The sequence below is a fragment of the Pholcus phalangioides genome, unplaced genomic scaffold, assembly GCF_987345545.1.
Source record: "Pholcus phalangioides strain wild (caught in Gottingen) unplaced genomic scaffold, Ppha-v1.0 ptg000001l_1, whole genome shotgun sequence".
In the NCBI taxonomy this organism is placed as follows: Eukaryota; Metazoa; Arthropoda; class Arachnida; order Araneae; family Pholcidae; genus Pholcus; species Pholcus phalangioides.
Window position 1 is genome coordinate 10,117,109 of NW_028301594.1, and position 18,190 is coordinate 10,135,298.

The window sequence follows — 18,190 nt, forward strand, 5'->3', positions numbered from 1 at the left end:
AGTATTACACGGAAAAAGCTAACGGGCCTCCAGCGCTAGGGTCCGGATATGAACTTTTATTATTGTCAATTTTACATTATAAATTTACTATAGTGACCTCGTGAAAAATCCTGGCCTGCAAAGACAACCCTGAGGACCAGTTCAATAATGAAATCACAGGCAGATGAACCAAGATGGATAATTTATTCTCACGAACTCGAAATCTCGAAACTTTTCCCGGTTCAAGAAGTCTTCGAGACCATTAGTAATGGCTTTGCTTATGGCAAACGAAGAAAATAAAGATACGAGAGGAATTTCTCCTCATGACTGTTTTCACAGGAGAGAGTAGAAAGGCTTCCTGGAAGTCATGGACCATCCCCCAGCCCCCTCTCTTCTAACATCCAGAAACGCATTTTTGATATTTCTGTAGCACACTAAAACTTTTTCTCCATCAGGTTCCCCCAGTCATGACACGGTTCCTCTTCCCCTACACATTTACACTAACGCCGTGTAAGAGTAGAGGTGGCAGCGTAGGGCGTCCAAAGTCCTTATTTTTCTCTTAAAAAGGCTCAAATGACTTTGCAGACACTTTTCCAAGTGAGAGGAGAACTGCCCGCCCGTCTCTCCCTTCCACCGATTCTCACGAGCGCTCTCTCATAAACTGCACCATTCCTTCGCACCACCACCAATCTGTTCCTCTGATTCCCTTTTCCCACCAACATAAAGACTTTCAGCGCCGGAAACTCACAGATGATGGATTGATGTTTTGACGGAATTTTTCCACGGAAAACGAATTTCACTTTTAGGCACCTCTCGCTCTCTTTATTTCTTTTACCTCCTTTTTTTTTTTCCTTGCTTTCTGGAAACGATTACTCTGTGAGACAGACGGACCATCCAGGCTTCGCTCGACATTGCTAACGGATGGATAGACAACACGGTTGGACACCGAGAAAACTCACTCTCGCTGCATAACTTCAAATTAACACCCGTGGAAAATGATTATCGTCACATTAACGTGAAACTGTAACCGCATTAAGAGTAAAGCTTCAGAAAATTTTTCCTAATCATATCTAACCAGTTTCTCTGATTAAGTAATAAATGGAAATACAAATTTTTAAGTCAAGAATATTAATCATTCAGGTTCTCTTCAGTATATTAAGTAGGTATTCCATAAATTCGTAAACATTTTAAAAATTCACCAAAGTGGAGAAAATAGTATATTTGAATGTGGTTTTGGCTAAAACTTTATTCGCGAGAAGAGAGATATTTTTTGGTCCAAAAAAGAATTAGTTCAAATTTTTCTCAATAGAAGGTCTACCGCACGGGGTGATTGGACCTGAACCTTTCTTCAATCTTTTTGTGTACGAAACTTCTGTAAATCTTGAACAGGCCATTCGTGGCTGAGGTGAAACAACTTCCCAACAGTGCTTCATCCACCAATGTCGGCATAACAATGAAACCTTAGGTAAGCACCAATAACAGGAAAGTTCAGAAAGAAGCTGTAAATTTTTAACCATGTATTTTATAGCATTTGTATATTTCCAGTGATTTTCTTCCATGCAGTGTCCTCTATCGACAAAAAAATTTAACTGTTTTAATTTTTTAAATAAAAAAATATCCCCCTTCGGGAGAATGACTTTTTCGCGAACCCATTCAAATGTACCAAAGCTCCTTTTTTGTGCGTGTTATTGTGAAAATGTACAAGCATGAAAACAAGAAAATACATTTCAATTTATGTTTAAAAAATCAAGTTTATTTTAAAAAAAACTAATGATTCCAAATAGATAAAAATACTTAAAGAATGAACCGTTTAATTAAAAACATTCTTTTTTTTTTTTCAAAATTTCTCATATCTGAAGCCACCCAGAATGATAAAAATGATTTTTACACGTGATCATGTGTTTTGAAAAGTTAGGTGAGAGCTGGGAGGGTGAGATCAGTTATACCAAAGAAATAGTGCAAATAATTTGCGAGCTACTTTTTGTTAGATTTGTTTAAAACTGAGCTGATCAAACCAGAAAATTTCTTAAACTTCTTTCTACCTCTATATTGCGTTTGAAGACCTTTTGTTTTGGCTCTTTCGCAGCTTTCCTCTTGAAGACTCTTATCTGGAATAAACTCAGACCTTTTTTGATAAGGGAGGTTCTTGGTACTGAATGCTTCAGATTCTTAAATTGCGGTTAACAAATAATAATAATAATCTGAATTAATACGTAATAAATTCAGATTATTCAATACAATACAATACAAATACAATGCCACAACAGGCAAATTGCCCAACGAGGTGGCTGACTTAAGAACATCATGGATCCCCGAGCCATTTTTTGGAGGCCCTACCTACTACTGCTACACCACACATGCACCCCCCCCCCCCCCGCGGAACCCCCAACGAATCGGTACATGCGGGAAAGTGCGTGTACGTGTAGTGAAACCTGACGTGAAGTTTTTTGTTTCTCTGTAATGCTTGTTATGTGTAGGACTGCCATCTGCCACCAGTTTTTCTAACTATGAGTGAAGTGTTATGATTGAATGATTTATCGTTGTAGGACTGTTGCTCTCTGTGGCGAGACTTTTTAACGGGGAGATCGGCTCGCATTTGCGCCTTGAAGTTGGGAACCACAGAAAACCAACTTCAGCCGACCAACACTGTGGGGTTCGAACCCGGATCCTCGCATCGCGAGTCCGTCACTATAACCACTCGACCACCACAGCGGCGAGTAATTCTCAGAGTAATAAGTACCACCTGATAAGTTGACGATTCCTGCCTGAATCGTTGTATCCATTTCTTCGGATTGGAAACGTTTGTCGGATAAGGACCCTTCCCGTGAACAAGATGACGTGGTTTGTGCCAGGTTTGGACCATATGAGAAGTGGAAAAAATTGCTCCAGGGCATTTCATCAGAGCTTGTGTTTTACTAAAAGCGTATAACTTCCATTTGTCGTCAAACAACAAAACTTTGCAGGCAGCATCTAACGACGAAGTTTCGTAGATCTTCGCCAATTTTCCAAATTTCCATTGTGCAGCATTATGAGAAGATAGTCCCAGGCAAACAACCCGCATCTGATTGAATTTGATTTGCCAGGCGTTTCGTTTATATCTGCGGTGCACATCTCGAGTAGTGACGGGTGCGAAAGCAATTTCATCGACTTTCATGAAGTATTTTATCGGGTAGATGTAGTTCCGATCTTATGGACATTGCAAATGATCACAGACTAGCACACTATGGGCTCACCACAACTTAGAATAACCTCCGCCGATATGGAGGAAACGCCCGGAAGTCAAATTTCATTGAACTTCACAGGCTCCTTAACCAAGAATTATTCAATCATCATGACACCAGCAGTGAAAAAATTTATTCTTTTATAAATACTCAGCATTGTTTATATTGTTGCCGATTTTGTCATAAATTCTCACGGGAAAACACCTAAAAGGGTTTTTCACCAGCATGCATTTCCAAACAGAGGAACAATTCAGTAGTATTCATATGCAGAGGCATATCCTATCACATAAGGATACAAAAACTTGTCTCATTCTAAAACAAATGGTTCGACATCAATGGCAATTATGCAGAAAAGTAGCCGAATTGAAATGTGGCAATGAAAAAGTATCTGTTTGGAATGTTGATTAGATATTTTATTATGAAATATTCCTCAATTTGAAAACATAACTGGCTAACATAGGTTCTCTTCGTATCTCCTCGCAACAAAATAATACCAATTGTGTACATACCTACTCATAAAGATAAGCTTCAGACTGTCAATATCGATATCACTGAGCATATCAGTTTTCCTCATTTTCTTGACCGGATACGGTCAGATTGTCGACGGGACAACGAGATTCGCTCATTATCGATCTACTACAAGAACAATAAAGCACACAGCACCAGAAAGCTAAGCTCCATCCCAAACTATACACAGATAAATACCAGTCTATCAGCGCCTACATATATAAACACACGTTATGACTTGCAATTCCAATGCAAACATAACGATTGGCAGACTCATTACACAGAAAGGTAGGAGAAGAAAAGCAATGGCGATACGGAATGGTTCGGGGTGGGAGCCGAGACGACGAGTGCCACCAATAAAAAGCTGTGATTGGAAATACGGGGCTTAGTCAAGGATGATCCATGGAAGAAGAAAGAATGAATAATAACAAAAAAAAAGCTATATATATATATATATATATATTCTTGGAACCCAAGGAGGGTAAATAATATCCCAAAACCCCAAAGCAAATAATCCTAGAGCTCAACTCCGGCTATGAAGTCTTTCATCAAATCGATAACACGGTCCAGAAACGCAATCACTGCAAATAGCCACCCTTCATACGGCCGACTACAGCTACGGAACGAACGGTCAGTGCATTTAGGCTCCGGAAACTGACCGGCAGGAGGGTGTACCGAAGAAGAAGAGAAAAACCAAAAGAAAAATTCCCACATCCAACAATAGGCAGAAATGATTGAAGGGGCAAAAAAAAAAGCGGGTGGGGGGGGGATGGATTAATCCTTGAAGGTGAAGAGAAGGAGAAGAAAAGGGAAAAAATATATAGGATTATTGCTTTATATGGCCAATGGGTTATAATACTACTGTACTTTTCCCCCACAACTTCTCGTGTCCGAGGAAAAATGCCGGTTAAGGAGAAATTGTGCAACTATAACAATCCGAGTGACCTAACGATGTATTTACTATAGTGCTCGTCGAGAGAGAGAGAGAGAAAAGAAACAGAGCAAAAATAATATAAAGAAAAGATGGATTGTTCTTCTGGTTCCATTGTGTCCTTTGGGAATCGTTGCTGACCACAGGTACACATGAGCACCGAATAAATATTTTTCTTCTCTTCTGTATGAGTAATGAAAATAAAGAAGAATGTACTGTCACATCAATACATGCCTTCTCATAGTTTTTTTTTTTTTTTCGTGATCGGCGTTCCAATATACTTCTTTGATACTAATGAGTGATGATACCGTCACCGAAACAGGGACTGAAGTCATCCTAATGATAGATATGCTTGCAGAAATTAATGTTGGTAGTACAAGTTTGCATCTGATGGTTATGGTATGAGTTTAGGCTTCTACATGAGAGAGAATAGCTCTTTCTTTCGTAGAATGAAAACGTTTGAGGAAAATATGACAAGCAAATGAATATTTTCAAAGAAATTCTAATATATAGGAAGTGCAGAGATTATGAAATAGTCGGGTAATATGGAATATCGGATATCCTCCGTCTTTATCTAGGTATAGCTGCCAACTGTAAGAGTGATAAATTTATATTTAATCGCCATAGACTTGAACTAGATTTCTTCATTTTTAACTCCCAATTCTATATTAATTCCTTCTCCCAACCAGATTACGGCCCGTCTCTCTGCCTCAATGAAGAGATAAGCAAATGGTCAAAGACGATTTGGGCTATGCTGGAAAATGCACGTGTATGTGCTGTGAATACAACATGAAGTTTGTTTCTGTGTAATGCTTGCTGTAGTGCTACCATCTGCTATCAGTTTTTCTATCAGTGAAGTGCAATGGTTATTATTTGCACCGCTGTAGGCCTGTTGTTATCTGTGGCAAGATTTTTTAAAGGGGAGATCGGCTTACATTAGCGCCATCACTGTGACACTGATGGGATTCCAACACAGGTACTTGTGGGACCGTCACTATGACCACTCGACCACTACAGCGACTATTCCGTATTACCCGTTAAATATCTGTTTTTTAATAAATATGTTTTTTTCTTACACATGATATTCATCTGTAAATACCATACATTTATCAATGTGCTGAAAAAAAATCCAAACTGTATAAAAATACAAATTTCACGTTTCAAACACTTCTTTCAAATTAAAATAGTAATAATGAAAAATACCCCCACTTCCTACACCTTTTTCAATTGGAACATGGATAAGAAGATAAAAACCTATTAGATAATTTATTTTAGGGTCTAAGTTCGATTCCACGTACTGTATTGTCAGGAAAAGTAATCTTAAATACAGCAAAAATAATAATTAAAAAAAAAATTGTTCTTCTGGTTCCTTTAGGAAGCTGGGCTGGAAGAGATCTCGGCAACGGAATAAGTTCAGTGGCAAAGTTCTGATGTTCATTCATTCATTGGTTCCTTTAGAAATCATAGCTGACCACAGATACATATGTGGACAGAATAATGATGAGTAAATACCTTTTTAGTAGCAAAACTACGTAACTAGATACTTATTCTCAGTTCGAAATCTTCAAACACAATGTAAATATAAATAACATTTTTTTGTTTTAGGAAACGAAATGCTGAATTTTTGAATTTAATATTTTCCTCCACCTATTTGCACAAAACATTTGACGCAGGCATTGCAAAAAAATTTCCATGTTAAAGAATATATTTGTATAACTTGATAATTCAATGAACCAATTCCACTAAATGCGGATACAGTGTTATACTTTCAGTCCCCAGGGGTAAGAAAGATCCGACTATTAATACCGCAAAAGCAAAATTGTATGGAAAAATGTGAAATAAATGCAATATTTTATTTCTGACATGCTTAGAATAAATTATTTACCTTTAAAATCTTCACAGATGGAAATACATAGTGGAGTGTGGGTGTTCAAAGTTAAAAAAAAAAATAGAGCTCAAAATCATATCTGCGAGCTATATCAATAAATTTCAGTGACATAAAATATTCAAATTTTCAAAAAGGATGATTAGTTAGAAAAAAGGTAATTTAGATCGACAACACGGTCAAGAATTTTTGTCCACCGTTTGGCAAGAATCGTGGAATTTTGTGAACAATTCACACAAATAAGGTATTAATTTTTTTTAAATTCACATACCGTATTTACATTTAATTCTTTTTAAAAAAATTTAACATTGTTATACGTAATAAATCAAACATTATATCGCTTTTTTTTAATAGTAATATCTATAATGCCCAGCGCTGCCCGGGTTTTCTTCAATTGCTGGGAGGATTGAAAGTAACAAACCATTATAAAGGGATAAACTATAATATATACTGGCAGCATTAAAGAAGTGACAAACCATAGCAAAGGCATATACTGTACATGTCTGAAACGCATTGCTAGGGAAACACGGTATCCAAAGTAAGCATTCCGAAAGTGATTGTTAAGGCTCAGGAACCATTGTTTCCCGACAGTTTTTCGCCAATTTTGAGCATTTGCCCTGCTCTGACGAACTTTTTAAGGTAGCCTATCGTTCAATCTTGTTTGGTACATATACAAACTGGCGACGATTGATTCAAAAGTGTAGATTTGTGTAGAGAACACACACACAGGAAATCAATTTTACTTATACATATCTCTACTGATATTTCCACTGATTTTCACAGAAACTGTGACTATACATTTCGTGGACGGAAATAGTTTTTCATCGAGTTAGTAACCCGGGTCCTGGACACATTTCAAAAATTTAAAAAAAAGCAATCGACATAAAAAGGTGCGGGTCCCACTAAAGTTTCCACTCATCATGGCCTAGAGTTTTTTGATGAATCAAAAAAAAAATCCCAAAACGCTCTCTCACAGATAGCACCGTATCACGAAAAACTCGACACATTACATAAAATGTACAACACAAACAGTACGTAATTAATGTTTATAACGATTTGCGCCTTTTTTTTACATGAAACTAACACACATTTCAATAAGAGCGCCGTTTGTAGCTCGGAGTACACCTGAACGGTTAAAAGGATGCTAATGTTGCGTTACAGTTGCAACGCAAGTCGTGATGAATATTAATTATGCACTGTCTGTGTTACACATAGGTTGACATTTTAGTAGTGAAAACTATTTATTTCCTAGAGATATATATATATAGCATACATACAGGGCTCTACGTTTTACAGTTTGTAAGTCACTAGGCAGCGACGAGAAGAATTAAATTTGTTTTTGCAAAACTAGCAAAACCGGAATTTTGCTAGTTTTGTAAAAATAAAATAAGAATATAAAACTCAGGGAAATGAATATGTCCTCAGATTTAATTGCAACTTTTCCTTAAAAAAAATCTGGGATTTTTTTTTTTTTTTTTTGCGCTTTTTTCCCCCCATATCGATCTATCTTATTCGGTCATAGATTGATTTCATGGTTCTCATCATGCAACTTCCTCATTTTGGATCCTTTTATCCTTCGTTTGATGATAAAGGTCGAAAAGGACAATCACTGCAGTTATAATTTTCCCTGTAGGGAATATTCATTACAAATTGTTCATCTTTTCCTTGAACCCGCCAACAGCGGTAGAGGAGAAATGGAGAAAGTCGATTGGCACACACTAAATATATGATTCAGTTACATAACTGTAATTCTTCTTTTGCTTCTTCCTTCTTTAAAACTGCCTAGCTGATTATCGATGGTTTCTACAGCTGACCTTTTTATGACTAAATATTTATAATTGTAATAAGTTCGTGGAATTCCATAAATTTTTGTGTATATAAGCTCTTTTTTTTCTCTTTTTTCTCTGAGGGTAGAAATTTGAAGGAAGAATAGAGATTTTTCGTGAGATATGGAAATTTTTATTAAGGATGAAAGTTTGAAATTTGCCAATGAGGATGTTAATTGTAGATTAAATTGGTTATTTTGGAATAGGAGTATTTCACAGAGGACACAAATTCGTGATCGGGGATAGAAATACTTCACAAAGGATAGAAATTTGAGATCGCTAGTAGAAACATTTTAGAAGATAGGAATTTGTGTGATCGGGGATAGAAATATTCTACGAAGAATATAGAAATGTTTTAATTTCTATAGGAGGGAAGAGATATACACGTAGCATGCCGTTGAGGATGGGGATTCCCTATTAATACAAATACAACGCCACAACAGGCAAAATGCACATAACAAATATGGATGTGATATATTTAAAAATACAGCAACTCAATCAAAAATGCAATTACAAACAATATATTAAAAGGAAAAAGAATGAAAATTTGTTAGAAATAAAAATATGTTTGTAATAGAAATTTTTTGTGCTTTGTGATAGAAATGTTGTCACTAGAAATGTTTTGCGATTTCGACACAGAAATTTTGTGAGTAGAAATTGTGATGCACTACTGTAAAGAAAAGATTCAATGCCGTGTACAGCACTACGAACATTACAGAAATATAAAAACATTTTTAATTTTTGATCGTCTTTGTTGTGGTGGGGAGGCCTGTGTCCTTCCGTGCGTATGACTCTGGTCCCAAATATGTTCACGTATGCAATTCGGATGGTGCTGCTACCAATCTTTCAATTAGGAAATTAATAACTTTCAGATTGAGTGAATATATTGAAGAGACTAGAGATCTGCTCTCTCTGGACTTTTCCGGAAAATAAGACTAGCTCACATTTAGGCCTTGAAGTTGGAAAATCGATCATTTCAAATCACCGTCAAACACACGCTCTATCTTTGGCTCGAATTCTATAGGGTAGGAAATACCGACAACGGACCAGGATCACAAGCAGTTCCAACTGTTAACTCCTCAGTAACAAGCAGTTAACTCCTCTGCGGGGATCTCAGTACGTGGTACGTCAGAGGCGGTGAAATTTTTTACCTCCTGTGATTATATTTTAAAATAATTACAGTAAAAATGTTATTGTATAGAGAGAGAGAGAGAGAGAGAAAGAGTAGACATTTTACTATAACATAACATTTTTATTTTTACGATTTTAAAATTAAAATTGAAAAATATATAAATAATTTTCATCAGAGCTGCACAAGTTCAAATTATTATTATTTAATTAAATTATCGTGAATAGGGCCTTGGCATTCAACTTTCTGAACCAGCTTGAACGGGTCAATCCTTTTGATAATCCAAGGCAGAGGAGAAAGCCAATGGCCAACAAAAGCCCATCATTCTCTACATTTTCATATAACATTGATTTTTTTCCGTCAAATTGTTGTAACGTTGAGATTTAAGTGCAAAAATTATAAGGTGAATGATAATCTTAAAGCATCCAAAACAATATGCGCTAAACCAGTTAATGGAGCTCATCTGATAAAATCTCATCTAAACTGGGTCTAATATCTTTGATTTGTCAAAGTCTCTGATTTGTTTTGTCTATAAGTCAAAATCTAACAGGAGGTCGATTTCAAGAAAAAAGATGATCCTGATTATTATTTAAAATGATATTCAATGCAAAATCTCAAATCATTTATTTTTTATTCCGGACTGCGAAGAGCTACCGAATAACTCATGTAGCCCACAATGGGTTACAGTCAATGAAGTGACCTAATTTATCATTTTAGAACATGAATACTCAACCCATGACCCACAAATTCGAATCTGATTTTTTAAAGAAGAAATAAGTCTCATTGTTCACAATATTATTGTTTGGTTAAATGGTGCTTGTCCACTTTGAAATTTTTTTTGCTGTGGAAACCAGTTCCAGATCACTTTAGCGAACTTGCACAGTTCCAGATCACGTAAGTGAAGGCGTGAGTGGCACTAGATGCTCGTCTACAGCCATGAAGTCTTTCTTTCTTTCTAGCACAACTCCGGTCCTATCACCATGGGCAAGTTACTGTCGATTGAGTAGTGTCGGAAGTGAGTATATATGTGTGTGGGTACCTAACAGTCTCAGTGTGTATCTAGTGTTGTGTGTGAATTTTTAGTGATGCCATCTATATTTCAAAATGTGAGTGAAGCGTAATAATTGAACATTTATACCGTTATAGACCCGTTGCTCTCTGTGGCGAGACTTCATAACGGGGAGGTCAGCTTGCATTACCGCTTCGAACTTGGAAACCACAGAAAAATAACTTCAGCCGACAACCAATGTGGCGCCGGTGGGGTCACCACGAGGGCTACAGTCAAGTTCGCCGGTTCGATTCTGGGGAAGGACATAGATAAGTTCTTCCCATATTGGACCTGTGGCGACCACCGATAGATGCCACCTCAGTAAGCTCTCGCCCCGGAAATCCCCTCTGCCAATCACGATGACAAAAGTGTAATATGACTTTCTCTAGAGAGAAAGATTTCTGACCCAACTCGATCGACAGTAAATTGCTGTGTAGTGATATGACCGGAGTTGGCGTGTGCACTCCACACGTTTACTAACAGAAGAGGTGGCACGAAAAGATTGAGCATCTTTGTTGAAGAGAAGAACATCAAAATATTAACTAAAATCAATTTTATTCATAATGAAAATGATGCTTCATTTTTTTAAATTTTATTTCTGGAACAATAAATTTCAGGCGGAAATAATAACCATATAATATAAAAACTCTAGCATCTAATAACGCCAACACACGAATCACATACATAGCGCCAGCTGAACGGTCATTAAAACGTGTTACCCCGAATCCGGGCTCCTGACAGAATTCCGAAAGCAGTTTATTCAATGAAGTCACAAGGGATCGATTACCCGACCGATTGAAAGCTTCGATTTATCGGTTTCTTCACCACCTGGAACACACACACACGTACGCACTCTAACGCCGTTCTTTTGTTTTACTCTTCGATTTATTTACCCTATTGGGAGAAAATGTTTACACTGGATGATAGCTCTTCACGGATTCTCTTCCTACATTTTTTTATATATTTTCCCTCTCTCTCTCTCTCTCAGCTCGGGCTTAGTGCTGATGGATTGCGGAGCTTTATACTCATAGCTCCGGAGCTAAAATTGATGATCGGTAAAGAGGATGGTAACGCGAAGCTCAAACTTACCCGAACCTCCACGCAAATCTATAGAGCTCTCCATAAGAACAACGAAAATTTCAGATACGGCGGAGACGAGGTGGCAGTGAAAAGCCTGCGATGAATTTGATAAATACATATTGGAAGAACAACCGAAGAATCGAGGCGGAGCGGCAATTTATCCTCTGGTTTTAGGAGAATAAACCCCGTCCCGATAAAGTCCCTCCGAACGATGAATTTTCGTTTCAATCTCGCTCTATAAACACGGTTTGACACGATCCCAAATTGCTTTGGTGTTTGGAATAGAACTAGAATGACACACATCTCCAATGGAAGGATCGAATCGGGTTAGAGATTACGTGTTTGGGTCTGCGCTGTTACGGACCCCCCAACCCTTCCTCTTCCAGAAAGTTTCGATTTGTTGCTCGCTTTTCGAACAAGAAAAATTCGAATGTATAACCCCAAGCTAACCTACTGAAGAATTGGTTACGGAGCGTAAACGGAATTCGCACAAAGGGAACGGCGGGCGAATCAACGTCGAAATGATCAAGTGCATGTAATTTGTCTGTTTTGGGAAAGCTGTCTTTATTAGTTTCATCGGCTTCCATGGTTTTCTTATTTTTCCGCCCTAAACCCATTTAACAGGAATGGCATTTCGCATAATAACGATACACAATGAATTTATGTTGAAGCGATATAATGATATCATCTACTTTGCAAATTGCTGCCCATGAATAACCGTATTTTCAATGACAATGTCAAATCTTAGCATGGTATAATTGTGTTTTGCTGTGACGATATCTCTACATTAAACATTTTCGCCGCACTGACAAAATACACCACAATGGTATGAAAATTTCATCATTACACTAAATTTGAAATTCAGATATGGCAACTTTTAATTTCTTGCAAAAACAGTTTTTTTGACTCTCATTTTTTCAACCGCAATACATGTCACGAAGCCCTGCATTTGTGCAGAATTTTGTATTTCTAGTTTCATCGTAAAAGTTAGTGCTCTCTATTATTTAAATAATATAGAGATTAGCGCTCTCTAAATTATTTTTGTTCGTCGTTTAGCCTATGGCTAAAAATAATAACAAAAATAATTCGATGTAGGCCTACTAGAGACAGCTTGGACAATACACGGCCCTAAGTCAAGGTTTCTTTTTTTATACTTCTTAACTGGTTACTTATTTTCTATAAACTCCAAATGTTTTATTCAATAAAAGTATTACGTAAATAATTATTAATATGTATTTACAGTTGTCGTGTGAATTCTATTGTTCTATTAAGCGGAGAAAAGATTTCGGAACTATCATATTAGGCGGAGAAATTTAACGTTGTCTCCATGAAAGATTACCGATTATTTTATCCGTATAAGCGGATAATATCGGTTTATGCGTTACACGATTAAGCGTGCCAAACTTTATCTAATGAACAAACCACTACCAAGTCCGCGAAATAAACTAGAAAAAAAAAAAAAAAAAACACACGTGTTTCTTTTTGGATAGACGAACTGAAAGGCAATGAAATAATAATAACAAAGTTTGCAAAGGTAATTTCATTTGCATTCGGGGAAGCATCTTCTATAAACTAAATTAAGGAATAATTTTTCTTTTTGCAACTAAAAAGAAATCCAAGTTTTATGACATGAATTTTGATGAAAACCGCATAATAGATAAAAATTTGTTTAAATTTCATGAAGTTTTACAGAGTCTAGTGACTTGATTCACTATCCTATTCACTATAGGAATTTTAACTCCTATGGGAGGGTACTGTGAATTAAAAAATAAATAAACATTTTTAAGCTGTTTAAAAATTGTAATACGCATTTTGTGCAAAAAATCATATCGAATAAAAAGAATTAATTAATTGCTACGATTTTTTTGCTGTTATTTATTGCAGATTAATTCATGTTATTCGTTTGCATGAAGAGAAAATTACATGATTCTGAATAGTCGATCCTCGTTCAAACGACCGTTCATTTTAGCGCCCCTTCCATCATAGCAACCGGTATAACAGGTCCCAAATATATTCCTATTACCACCATGTCGTATTTTATCCAATATAACGACTAATAAAAATCATTCGATCCATTACAACGACCAAACACAACACTCAGCGCCCGTTTTGTTTCAAGAGACGAAAAAAAAAAAGTATCTGTCGTTGAGTGTGTTTGACCTTCACTTCTGGTGCTTGGCGAAGAAAGGGTATAAAGCATAGATGAAGCGTTGTAACTTCTACAGAAAACCCGATGGTTAATAAGCGCCATCACTGGAAACCCTGCTTACCATATTCTGTCTTATTTTCCCAAATAATAACTCCCTCGTGTTCCGTTTTCTGTGGAACGAAGGGAGGTCGTTATAGCGAGCGTCGTCAGAAGACAAATCACTTTTGAAAGAATTCCTGTAATTCTTTCATTCATTTATTTATGCACGTGCAAAAATCACATTCAAATCGAGTAAAATCCAGTAAAGTAAAATAAATAAAAATCAAAACATCTACTCACGGAAGTCTCTGCTACTTCATAACATTCAGACAAAATCCTTGGGAACACATCCGAGACTATAAAGAATAAAAACAATTAAATGAGCGATCGATGTCATTAGAGTAAGCATCACAACTTCCATATCGTATTCGTCGAGAATAATTAGAATTCACAAAGGCAGAAAAAATTTCACCGTAATTTGGAATATTTTATCTCAAGCATCATTTACATGGACGGATACACGAAATACTGCTTACTACATGATAATAAAAGAAATAACTTAAACTTGGTTTCTACCGAAATGAAGCTTGTCACAATTAAATGCTCATAGCACCTCATCTTGCGATAAAATGGTAATTCGAGGATAAATTTGAATATTTGTATGTTATAAAGTACCATATTTTCATCACTTCGTCATAATGTAGATATAGTAGCGTGAAACGTTGGAGAATATATAATATATCGTATCGGTTAGACGACATGGAAAAATAACTGATTCTGAAATGGAAAATCTTTATTTCTTCCTGAGGTTTTTTTTTCGCGATTAAAATATACGTTCAAAAAGGAACATGAATAACGATAGAGAGAAAGTACGGATACGAGTCGAATAACTTATTTCATTCAAAGATTATCTCATCTACCGCCCAATATTTCTAGGATAAGCGTCTTTCGCGTAGACAGAAAGTGTCGGGCAATATAGTTGCAAAATGAAAGATGCTACAATTATTTTGTGCTTTTTTCGTCGCTATTTCTTTGGCTAGACCATATTAAATGTTTCTAGACACTCTTCCCAGACACATAATTCTATAGTCTCGTGTGACAAAAGTCTTCACCAAGTACCAGTTCCCTGGGAATTCTTATTTCATTTTGATAGTTCAGTTCAGTTTCTTACTAGGGACGTCCTAAACTGTTGGAGGGCCCGTCACCTCAAATATTTTTTGGGTGCCCCTTGTGCCAATATATTGAAACAAACAAAATTCCAGCTGAGGAAAGGACACGAAAAAGGGCAAAAAAGACTTAATTACAAGATTTTATACAAAGGCACACTAAAACAAAAAAGACATTAAAAATTCATAATTACTCAAAATTTAGAATTATTATAGGCATTAAAATTTAGAATTAGTATAACCATTAAAATTTAGAATTAGTATAACCATTAAAATTTAGAATTAGTATAACCATTAAAATTTAGAATTAGTATAACCATTAAAATTTAGAATTAGTATAACCATTAAAATTTAGAATTAGTATAACCATTAAAATTTAGAATTAGTATAACCATTAAAATTTAGAATTAATGAAAGAAATTATTTGAAAATGAATGAAAGAAATATTTTCAGAATTTACGAAAATTTAAAATATTAATGAAAATAAATTAATTTTATTTCATTTCAAAAAAAACAAGAAGGCATCCAGAATTATTCGAAATTGGTTAAAATTTTAAAATCAATTCAAAAAATAATTTCAGAATCAATTCAAAAAATAATTTCAGAATCAATTCAAAAAATAATTTCAGAATCAATTCAAAAAATAATTTCAGAATCAATTCAAAAAATAATTTCAGAATCAATGAAAGAGACAATTTCAGAATCAATGAAAGAGACAATTTCAGAATCAATGAAAGAGACAATTTCAGAATCAATGAAAGAGACAATTTCAGAATCAATGAAAGAGACAATTTCAGAATCAATGAAAGAGACAATTTCAGAATCAATGAAAGAGACAATTTCAGAATCAATGAAAGAGACAATTTCAGAATCAATGAAAGAGACAATTTCAGAATCAATTGAAGAAATAATTTCGGAATAAATGAAAAAAGAAATCAATTTTACAATGAATGCACGAAATAATTTCACAATGAAATATTGGCAGAAGAAATGCAAGAAATAACTCAAGGAAATTTAGAAACTCGGGATAATAAAAATTCCAAAATTCAAAGTCAACAATGGTATCTATCGTAATTTGCAACTCCTTTTTTTTTTTCAGAGTGCGTATCCCGCTGGCCTACGGACGTTGGGACTTGACTGTCTCTTTCATTAAAATGTATTTTTATAATTTGATTATATATCCCTCCCCCCTCTGTATAACTTATATTCTCAACTGAAATGAATTTATTTGCTAAAAAAAAAAGAAGCACAAAATACTTCAAAATATTCAGAATTGGCTCTAAATGAAAGCTAGTTGGTATCCGCTGATATACTATCATTGATATTAAAAATGTAAATACATTGAATATGGTGTGTACTCTCCCTCTTTCTCTCCCTCCCCCTTGATGTTTTTATAATGTTTTGACCTGCAGTGGTAAAAGCAGTCGTGTCTGGAATCTTCCGCCACGATAATTCGCAGATGGGCATTGACGAACGAGATATCACGTTCCTTAAAACGAAGAAAAAAGGAAAGAAAAAATGACCATCGCTCTTCCGGCAACAAAGTAAAGAAAACATGACTTTTTTTTCCTCTCTCCTAAGTACCCACACACATGCAAAAGAGAATGAAACTCTTCAAAATCCATCTTTGTGTTTCTCTGGCTATTTACAGCTTGATGCCAGAGACAAGTAGTAGTAGTGGCTGCACATTAGGGGAATGATATCTACCACGTTGCCTTTACCACTCACCACTGTTATCACTGTTTTGAGCGCATAAACTAAAAGGTCGGTTGCCAAGAAAATAGCGGAAACACTTCACATCTCTCAACCGAAGCAAATTTACTCTTTGAATGGTTCGCGCTTCATAAAACAACGAGGCTTCTCTTTCTACGAAAAAAAAACCAAGAACGCATCAAACTTTGAAGAAAAGAGAGAGAGAGAGACAAAAAAAAATGCTTCAAATAGTAAAAAACGCTGACAATATCAAGATTTTTTTTAAATCTCTTTAAGAAAAGAGGAAAAGGGAGGTGATACTGCTTCTTTTCGCGGTTTGAATTCCCATGAAACCTCACCCTTACAATTGGAAGAAACGATATGTTCTGAAACACACCTTATAGCAAAAAACGATTTTTAAATAACTCCATATTAACCAGTGCTTTAATTTTCGCTGTTATAACACTTCAATGCAAGGTGTGCCCATGTTCAACATTTTTTTTTTTGGGGGGGGGAGGGTGATCTGGTAATGTGCCGGTTTAAAAAAAATCAGCTTTGAGGTCACGGGCCGCATCAAGTGACTCCAGAGCCACATTTGGCCCACGACTAATGGGCTGAGCAAGAATGGTGTTAATGCATCGTGTAGCTGATAAGGTGCAATCAATCTTTAATCAATGATTCCACTCAATTGATATCAGCAAAAATGAAAAATAAAAAATTACCACCTTCTTCCGTTTCTTTTCCGTAGAAACTAACGATAAAACTCGATTACTAAATTTGGCAAAATAAAAGTCGCATACTCTCATACTTTGTTAGCTCCCATTAGTACGAATTACAGCAATAATTCGTTGCGAGAAAAGTTTTAGGAGGTTATCTCAAGACTTATTGCTCGCCAATTCAGCATCGTTGCTTCACAAAGATGCTTAATGGATTAGGGAAAGAAATGTATTACACTGTTATATCTTTAATAAGGTTTGTAGGCTCTCGCGATTCAACTGAAGTGTTAGGTGAACCGAGTGTTTGAGTTATGCCTAGTTCTTTAATAACTGCTTTTCAGAGTTCGAGTTCGATGCATCCCGGTATTGTCATCGCCATCTAAAGAGAAAACTTTAATTGGTCGATAAATATGGGCATTAACCATGCGGGGAGATTCAGCTTATTCACTGTTTCTCAAATTGTGCATCGCAGCTCATAGGGGCGTCGTGGAGATATTGATATGTGTGCCTATTTGTGCTTTGAAGTGCTTCTTCTCATGGGAAAATATCTACCAAACCAATCTTTGGAACCGCAGATAAAACACGAATTGAGCAAGAGAGCCGTGGGTGAAAAAAGTTTGAGAAACACTGTTAGCTGCTAACATAATTTTGTTGACTCTTAGTATTGCTCGCCGATAGCATTTAAAATCCAATCTCTCGTTTAAAAAAAAAACCACACATACACGCGTGCTACAGAGAGCAATTAGATCGCCAACATTTTAAAAATTCAGGAATGATACAAACAGCAAATAACATGCCAAGTTGTGATATTCTGAATTCGGG

At 35.9% G+C, this 18,190-nt stretch overlaps 1 protein-coding gene across 2 annotated transcripts in view; it reads right to left on the minus strand.

Moving 5' to 3' along the window:
* The window catches only part of LOC149089836 (uncharacterized), a 201,620-nt gene that overhangs the window by 51,930 nt on the left and 131,500 nt on the right, over window positions 1-18,190 (minus strand). For both annotated transcript variants that reach the window (XM_089250598.1, XM_089250678.1), the window contains one exon: window positions 14,095-14,150. The gene's annotated coding sequence lies outside the window, so the exon portion shown is untranslated. The remainder of the gene's footprint in view (window positions 1-14,094; window positions 14,151-18,190) is intronic.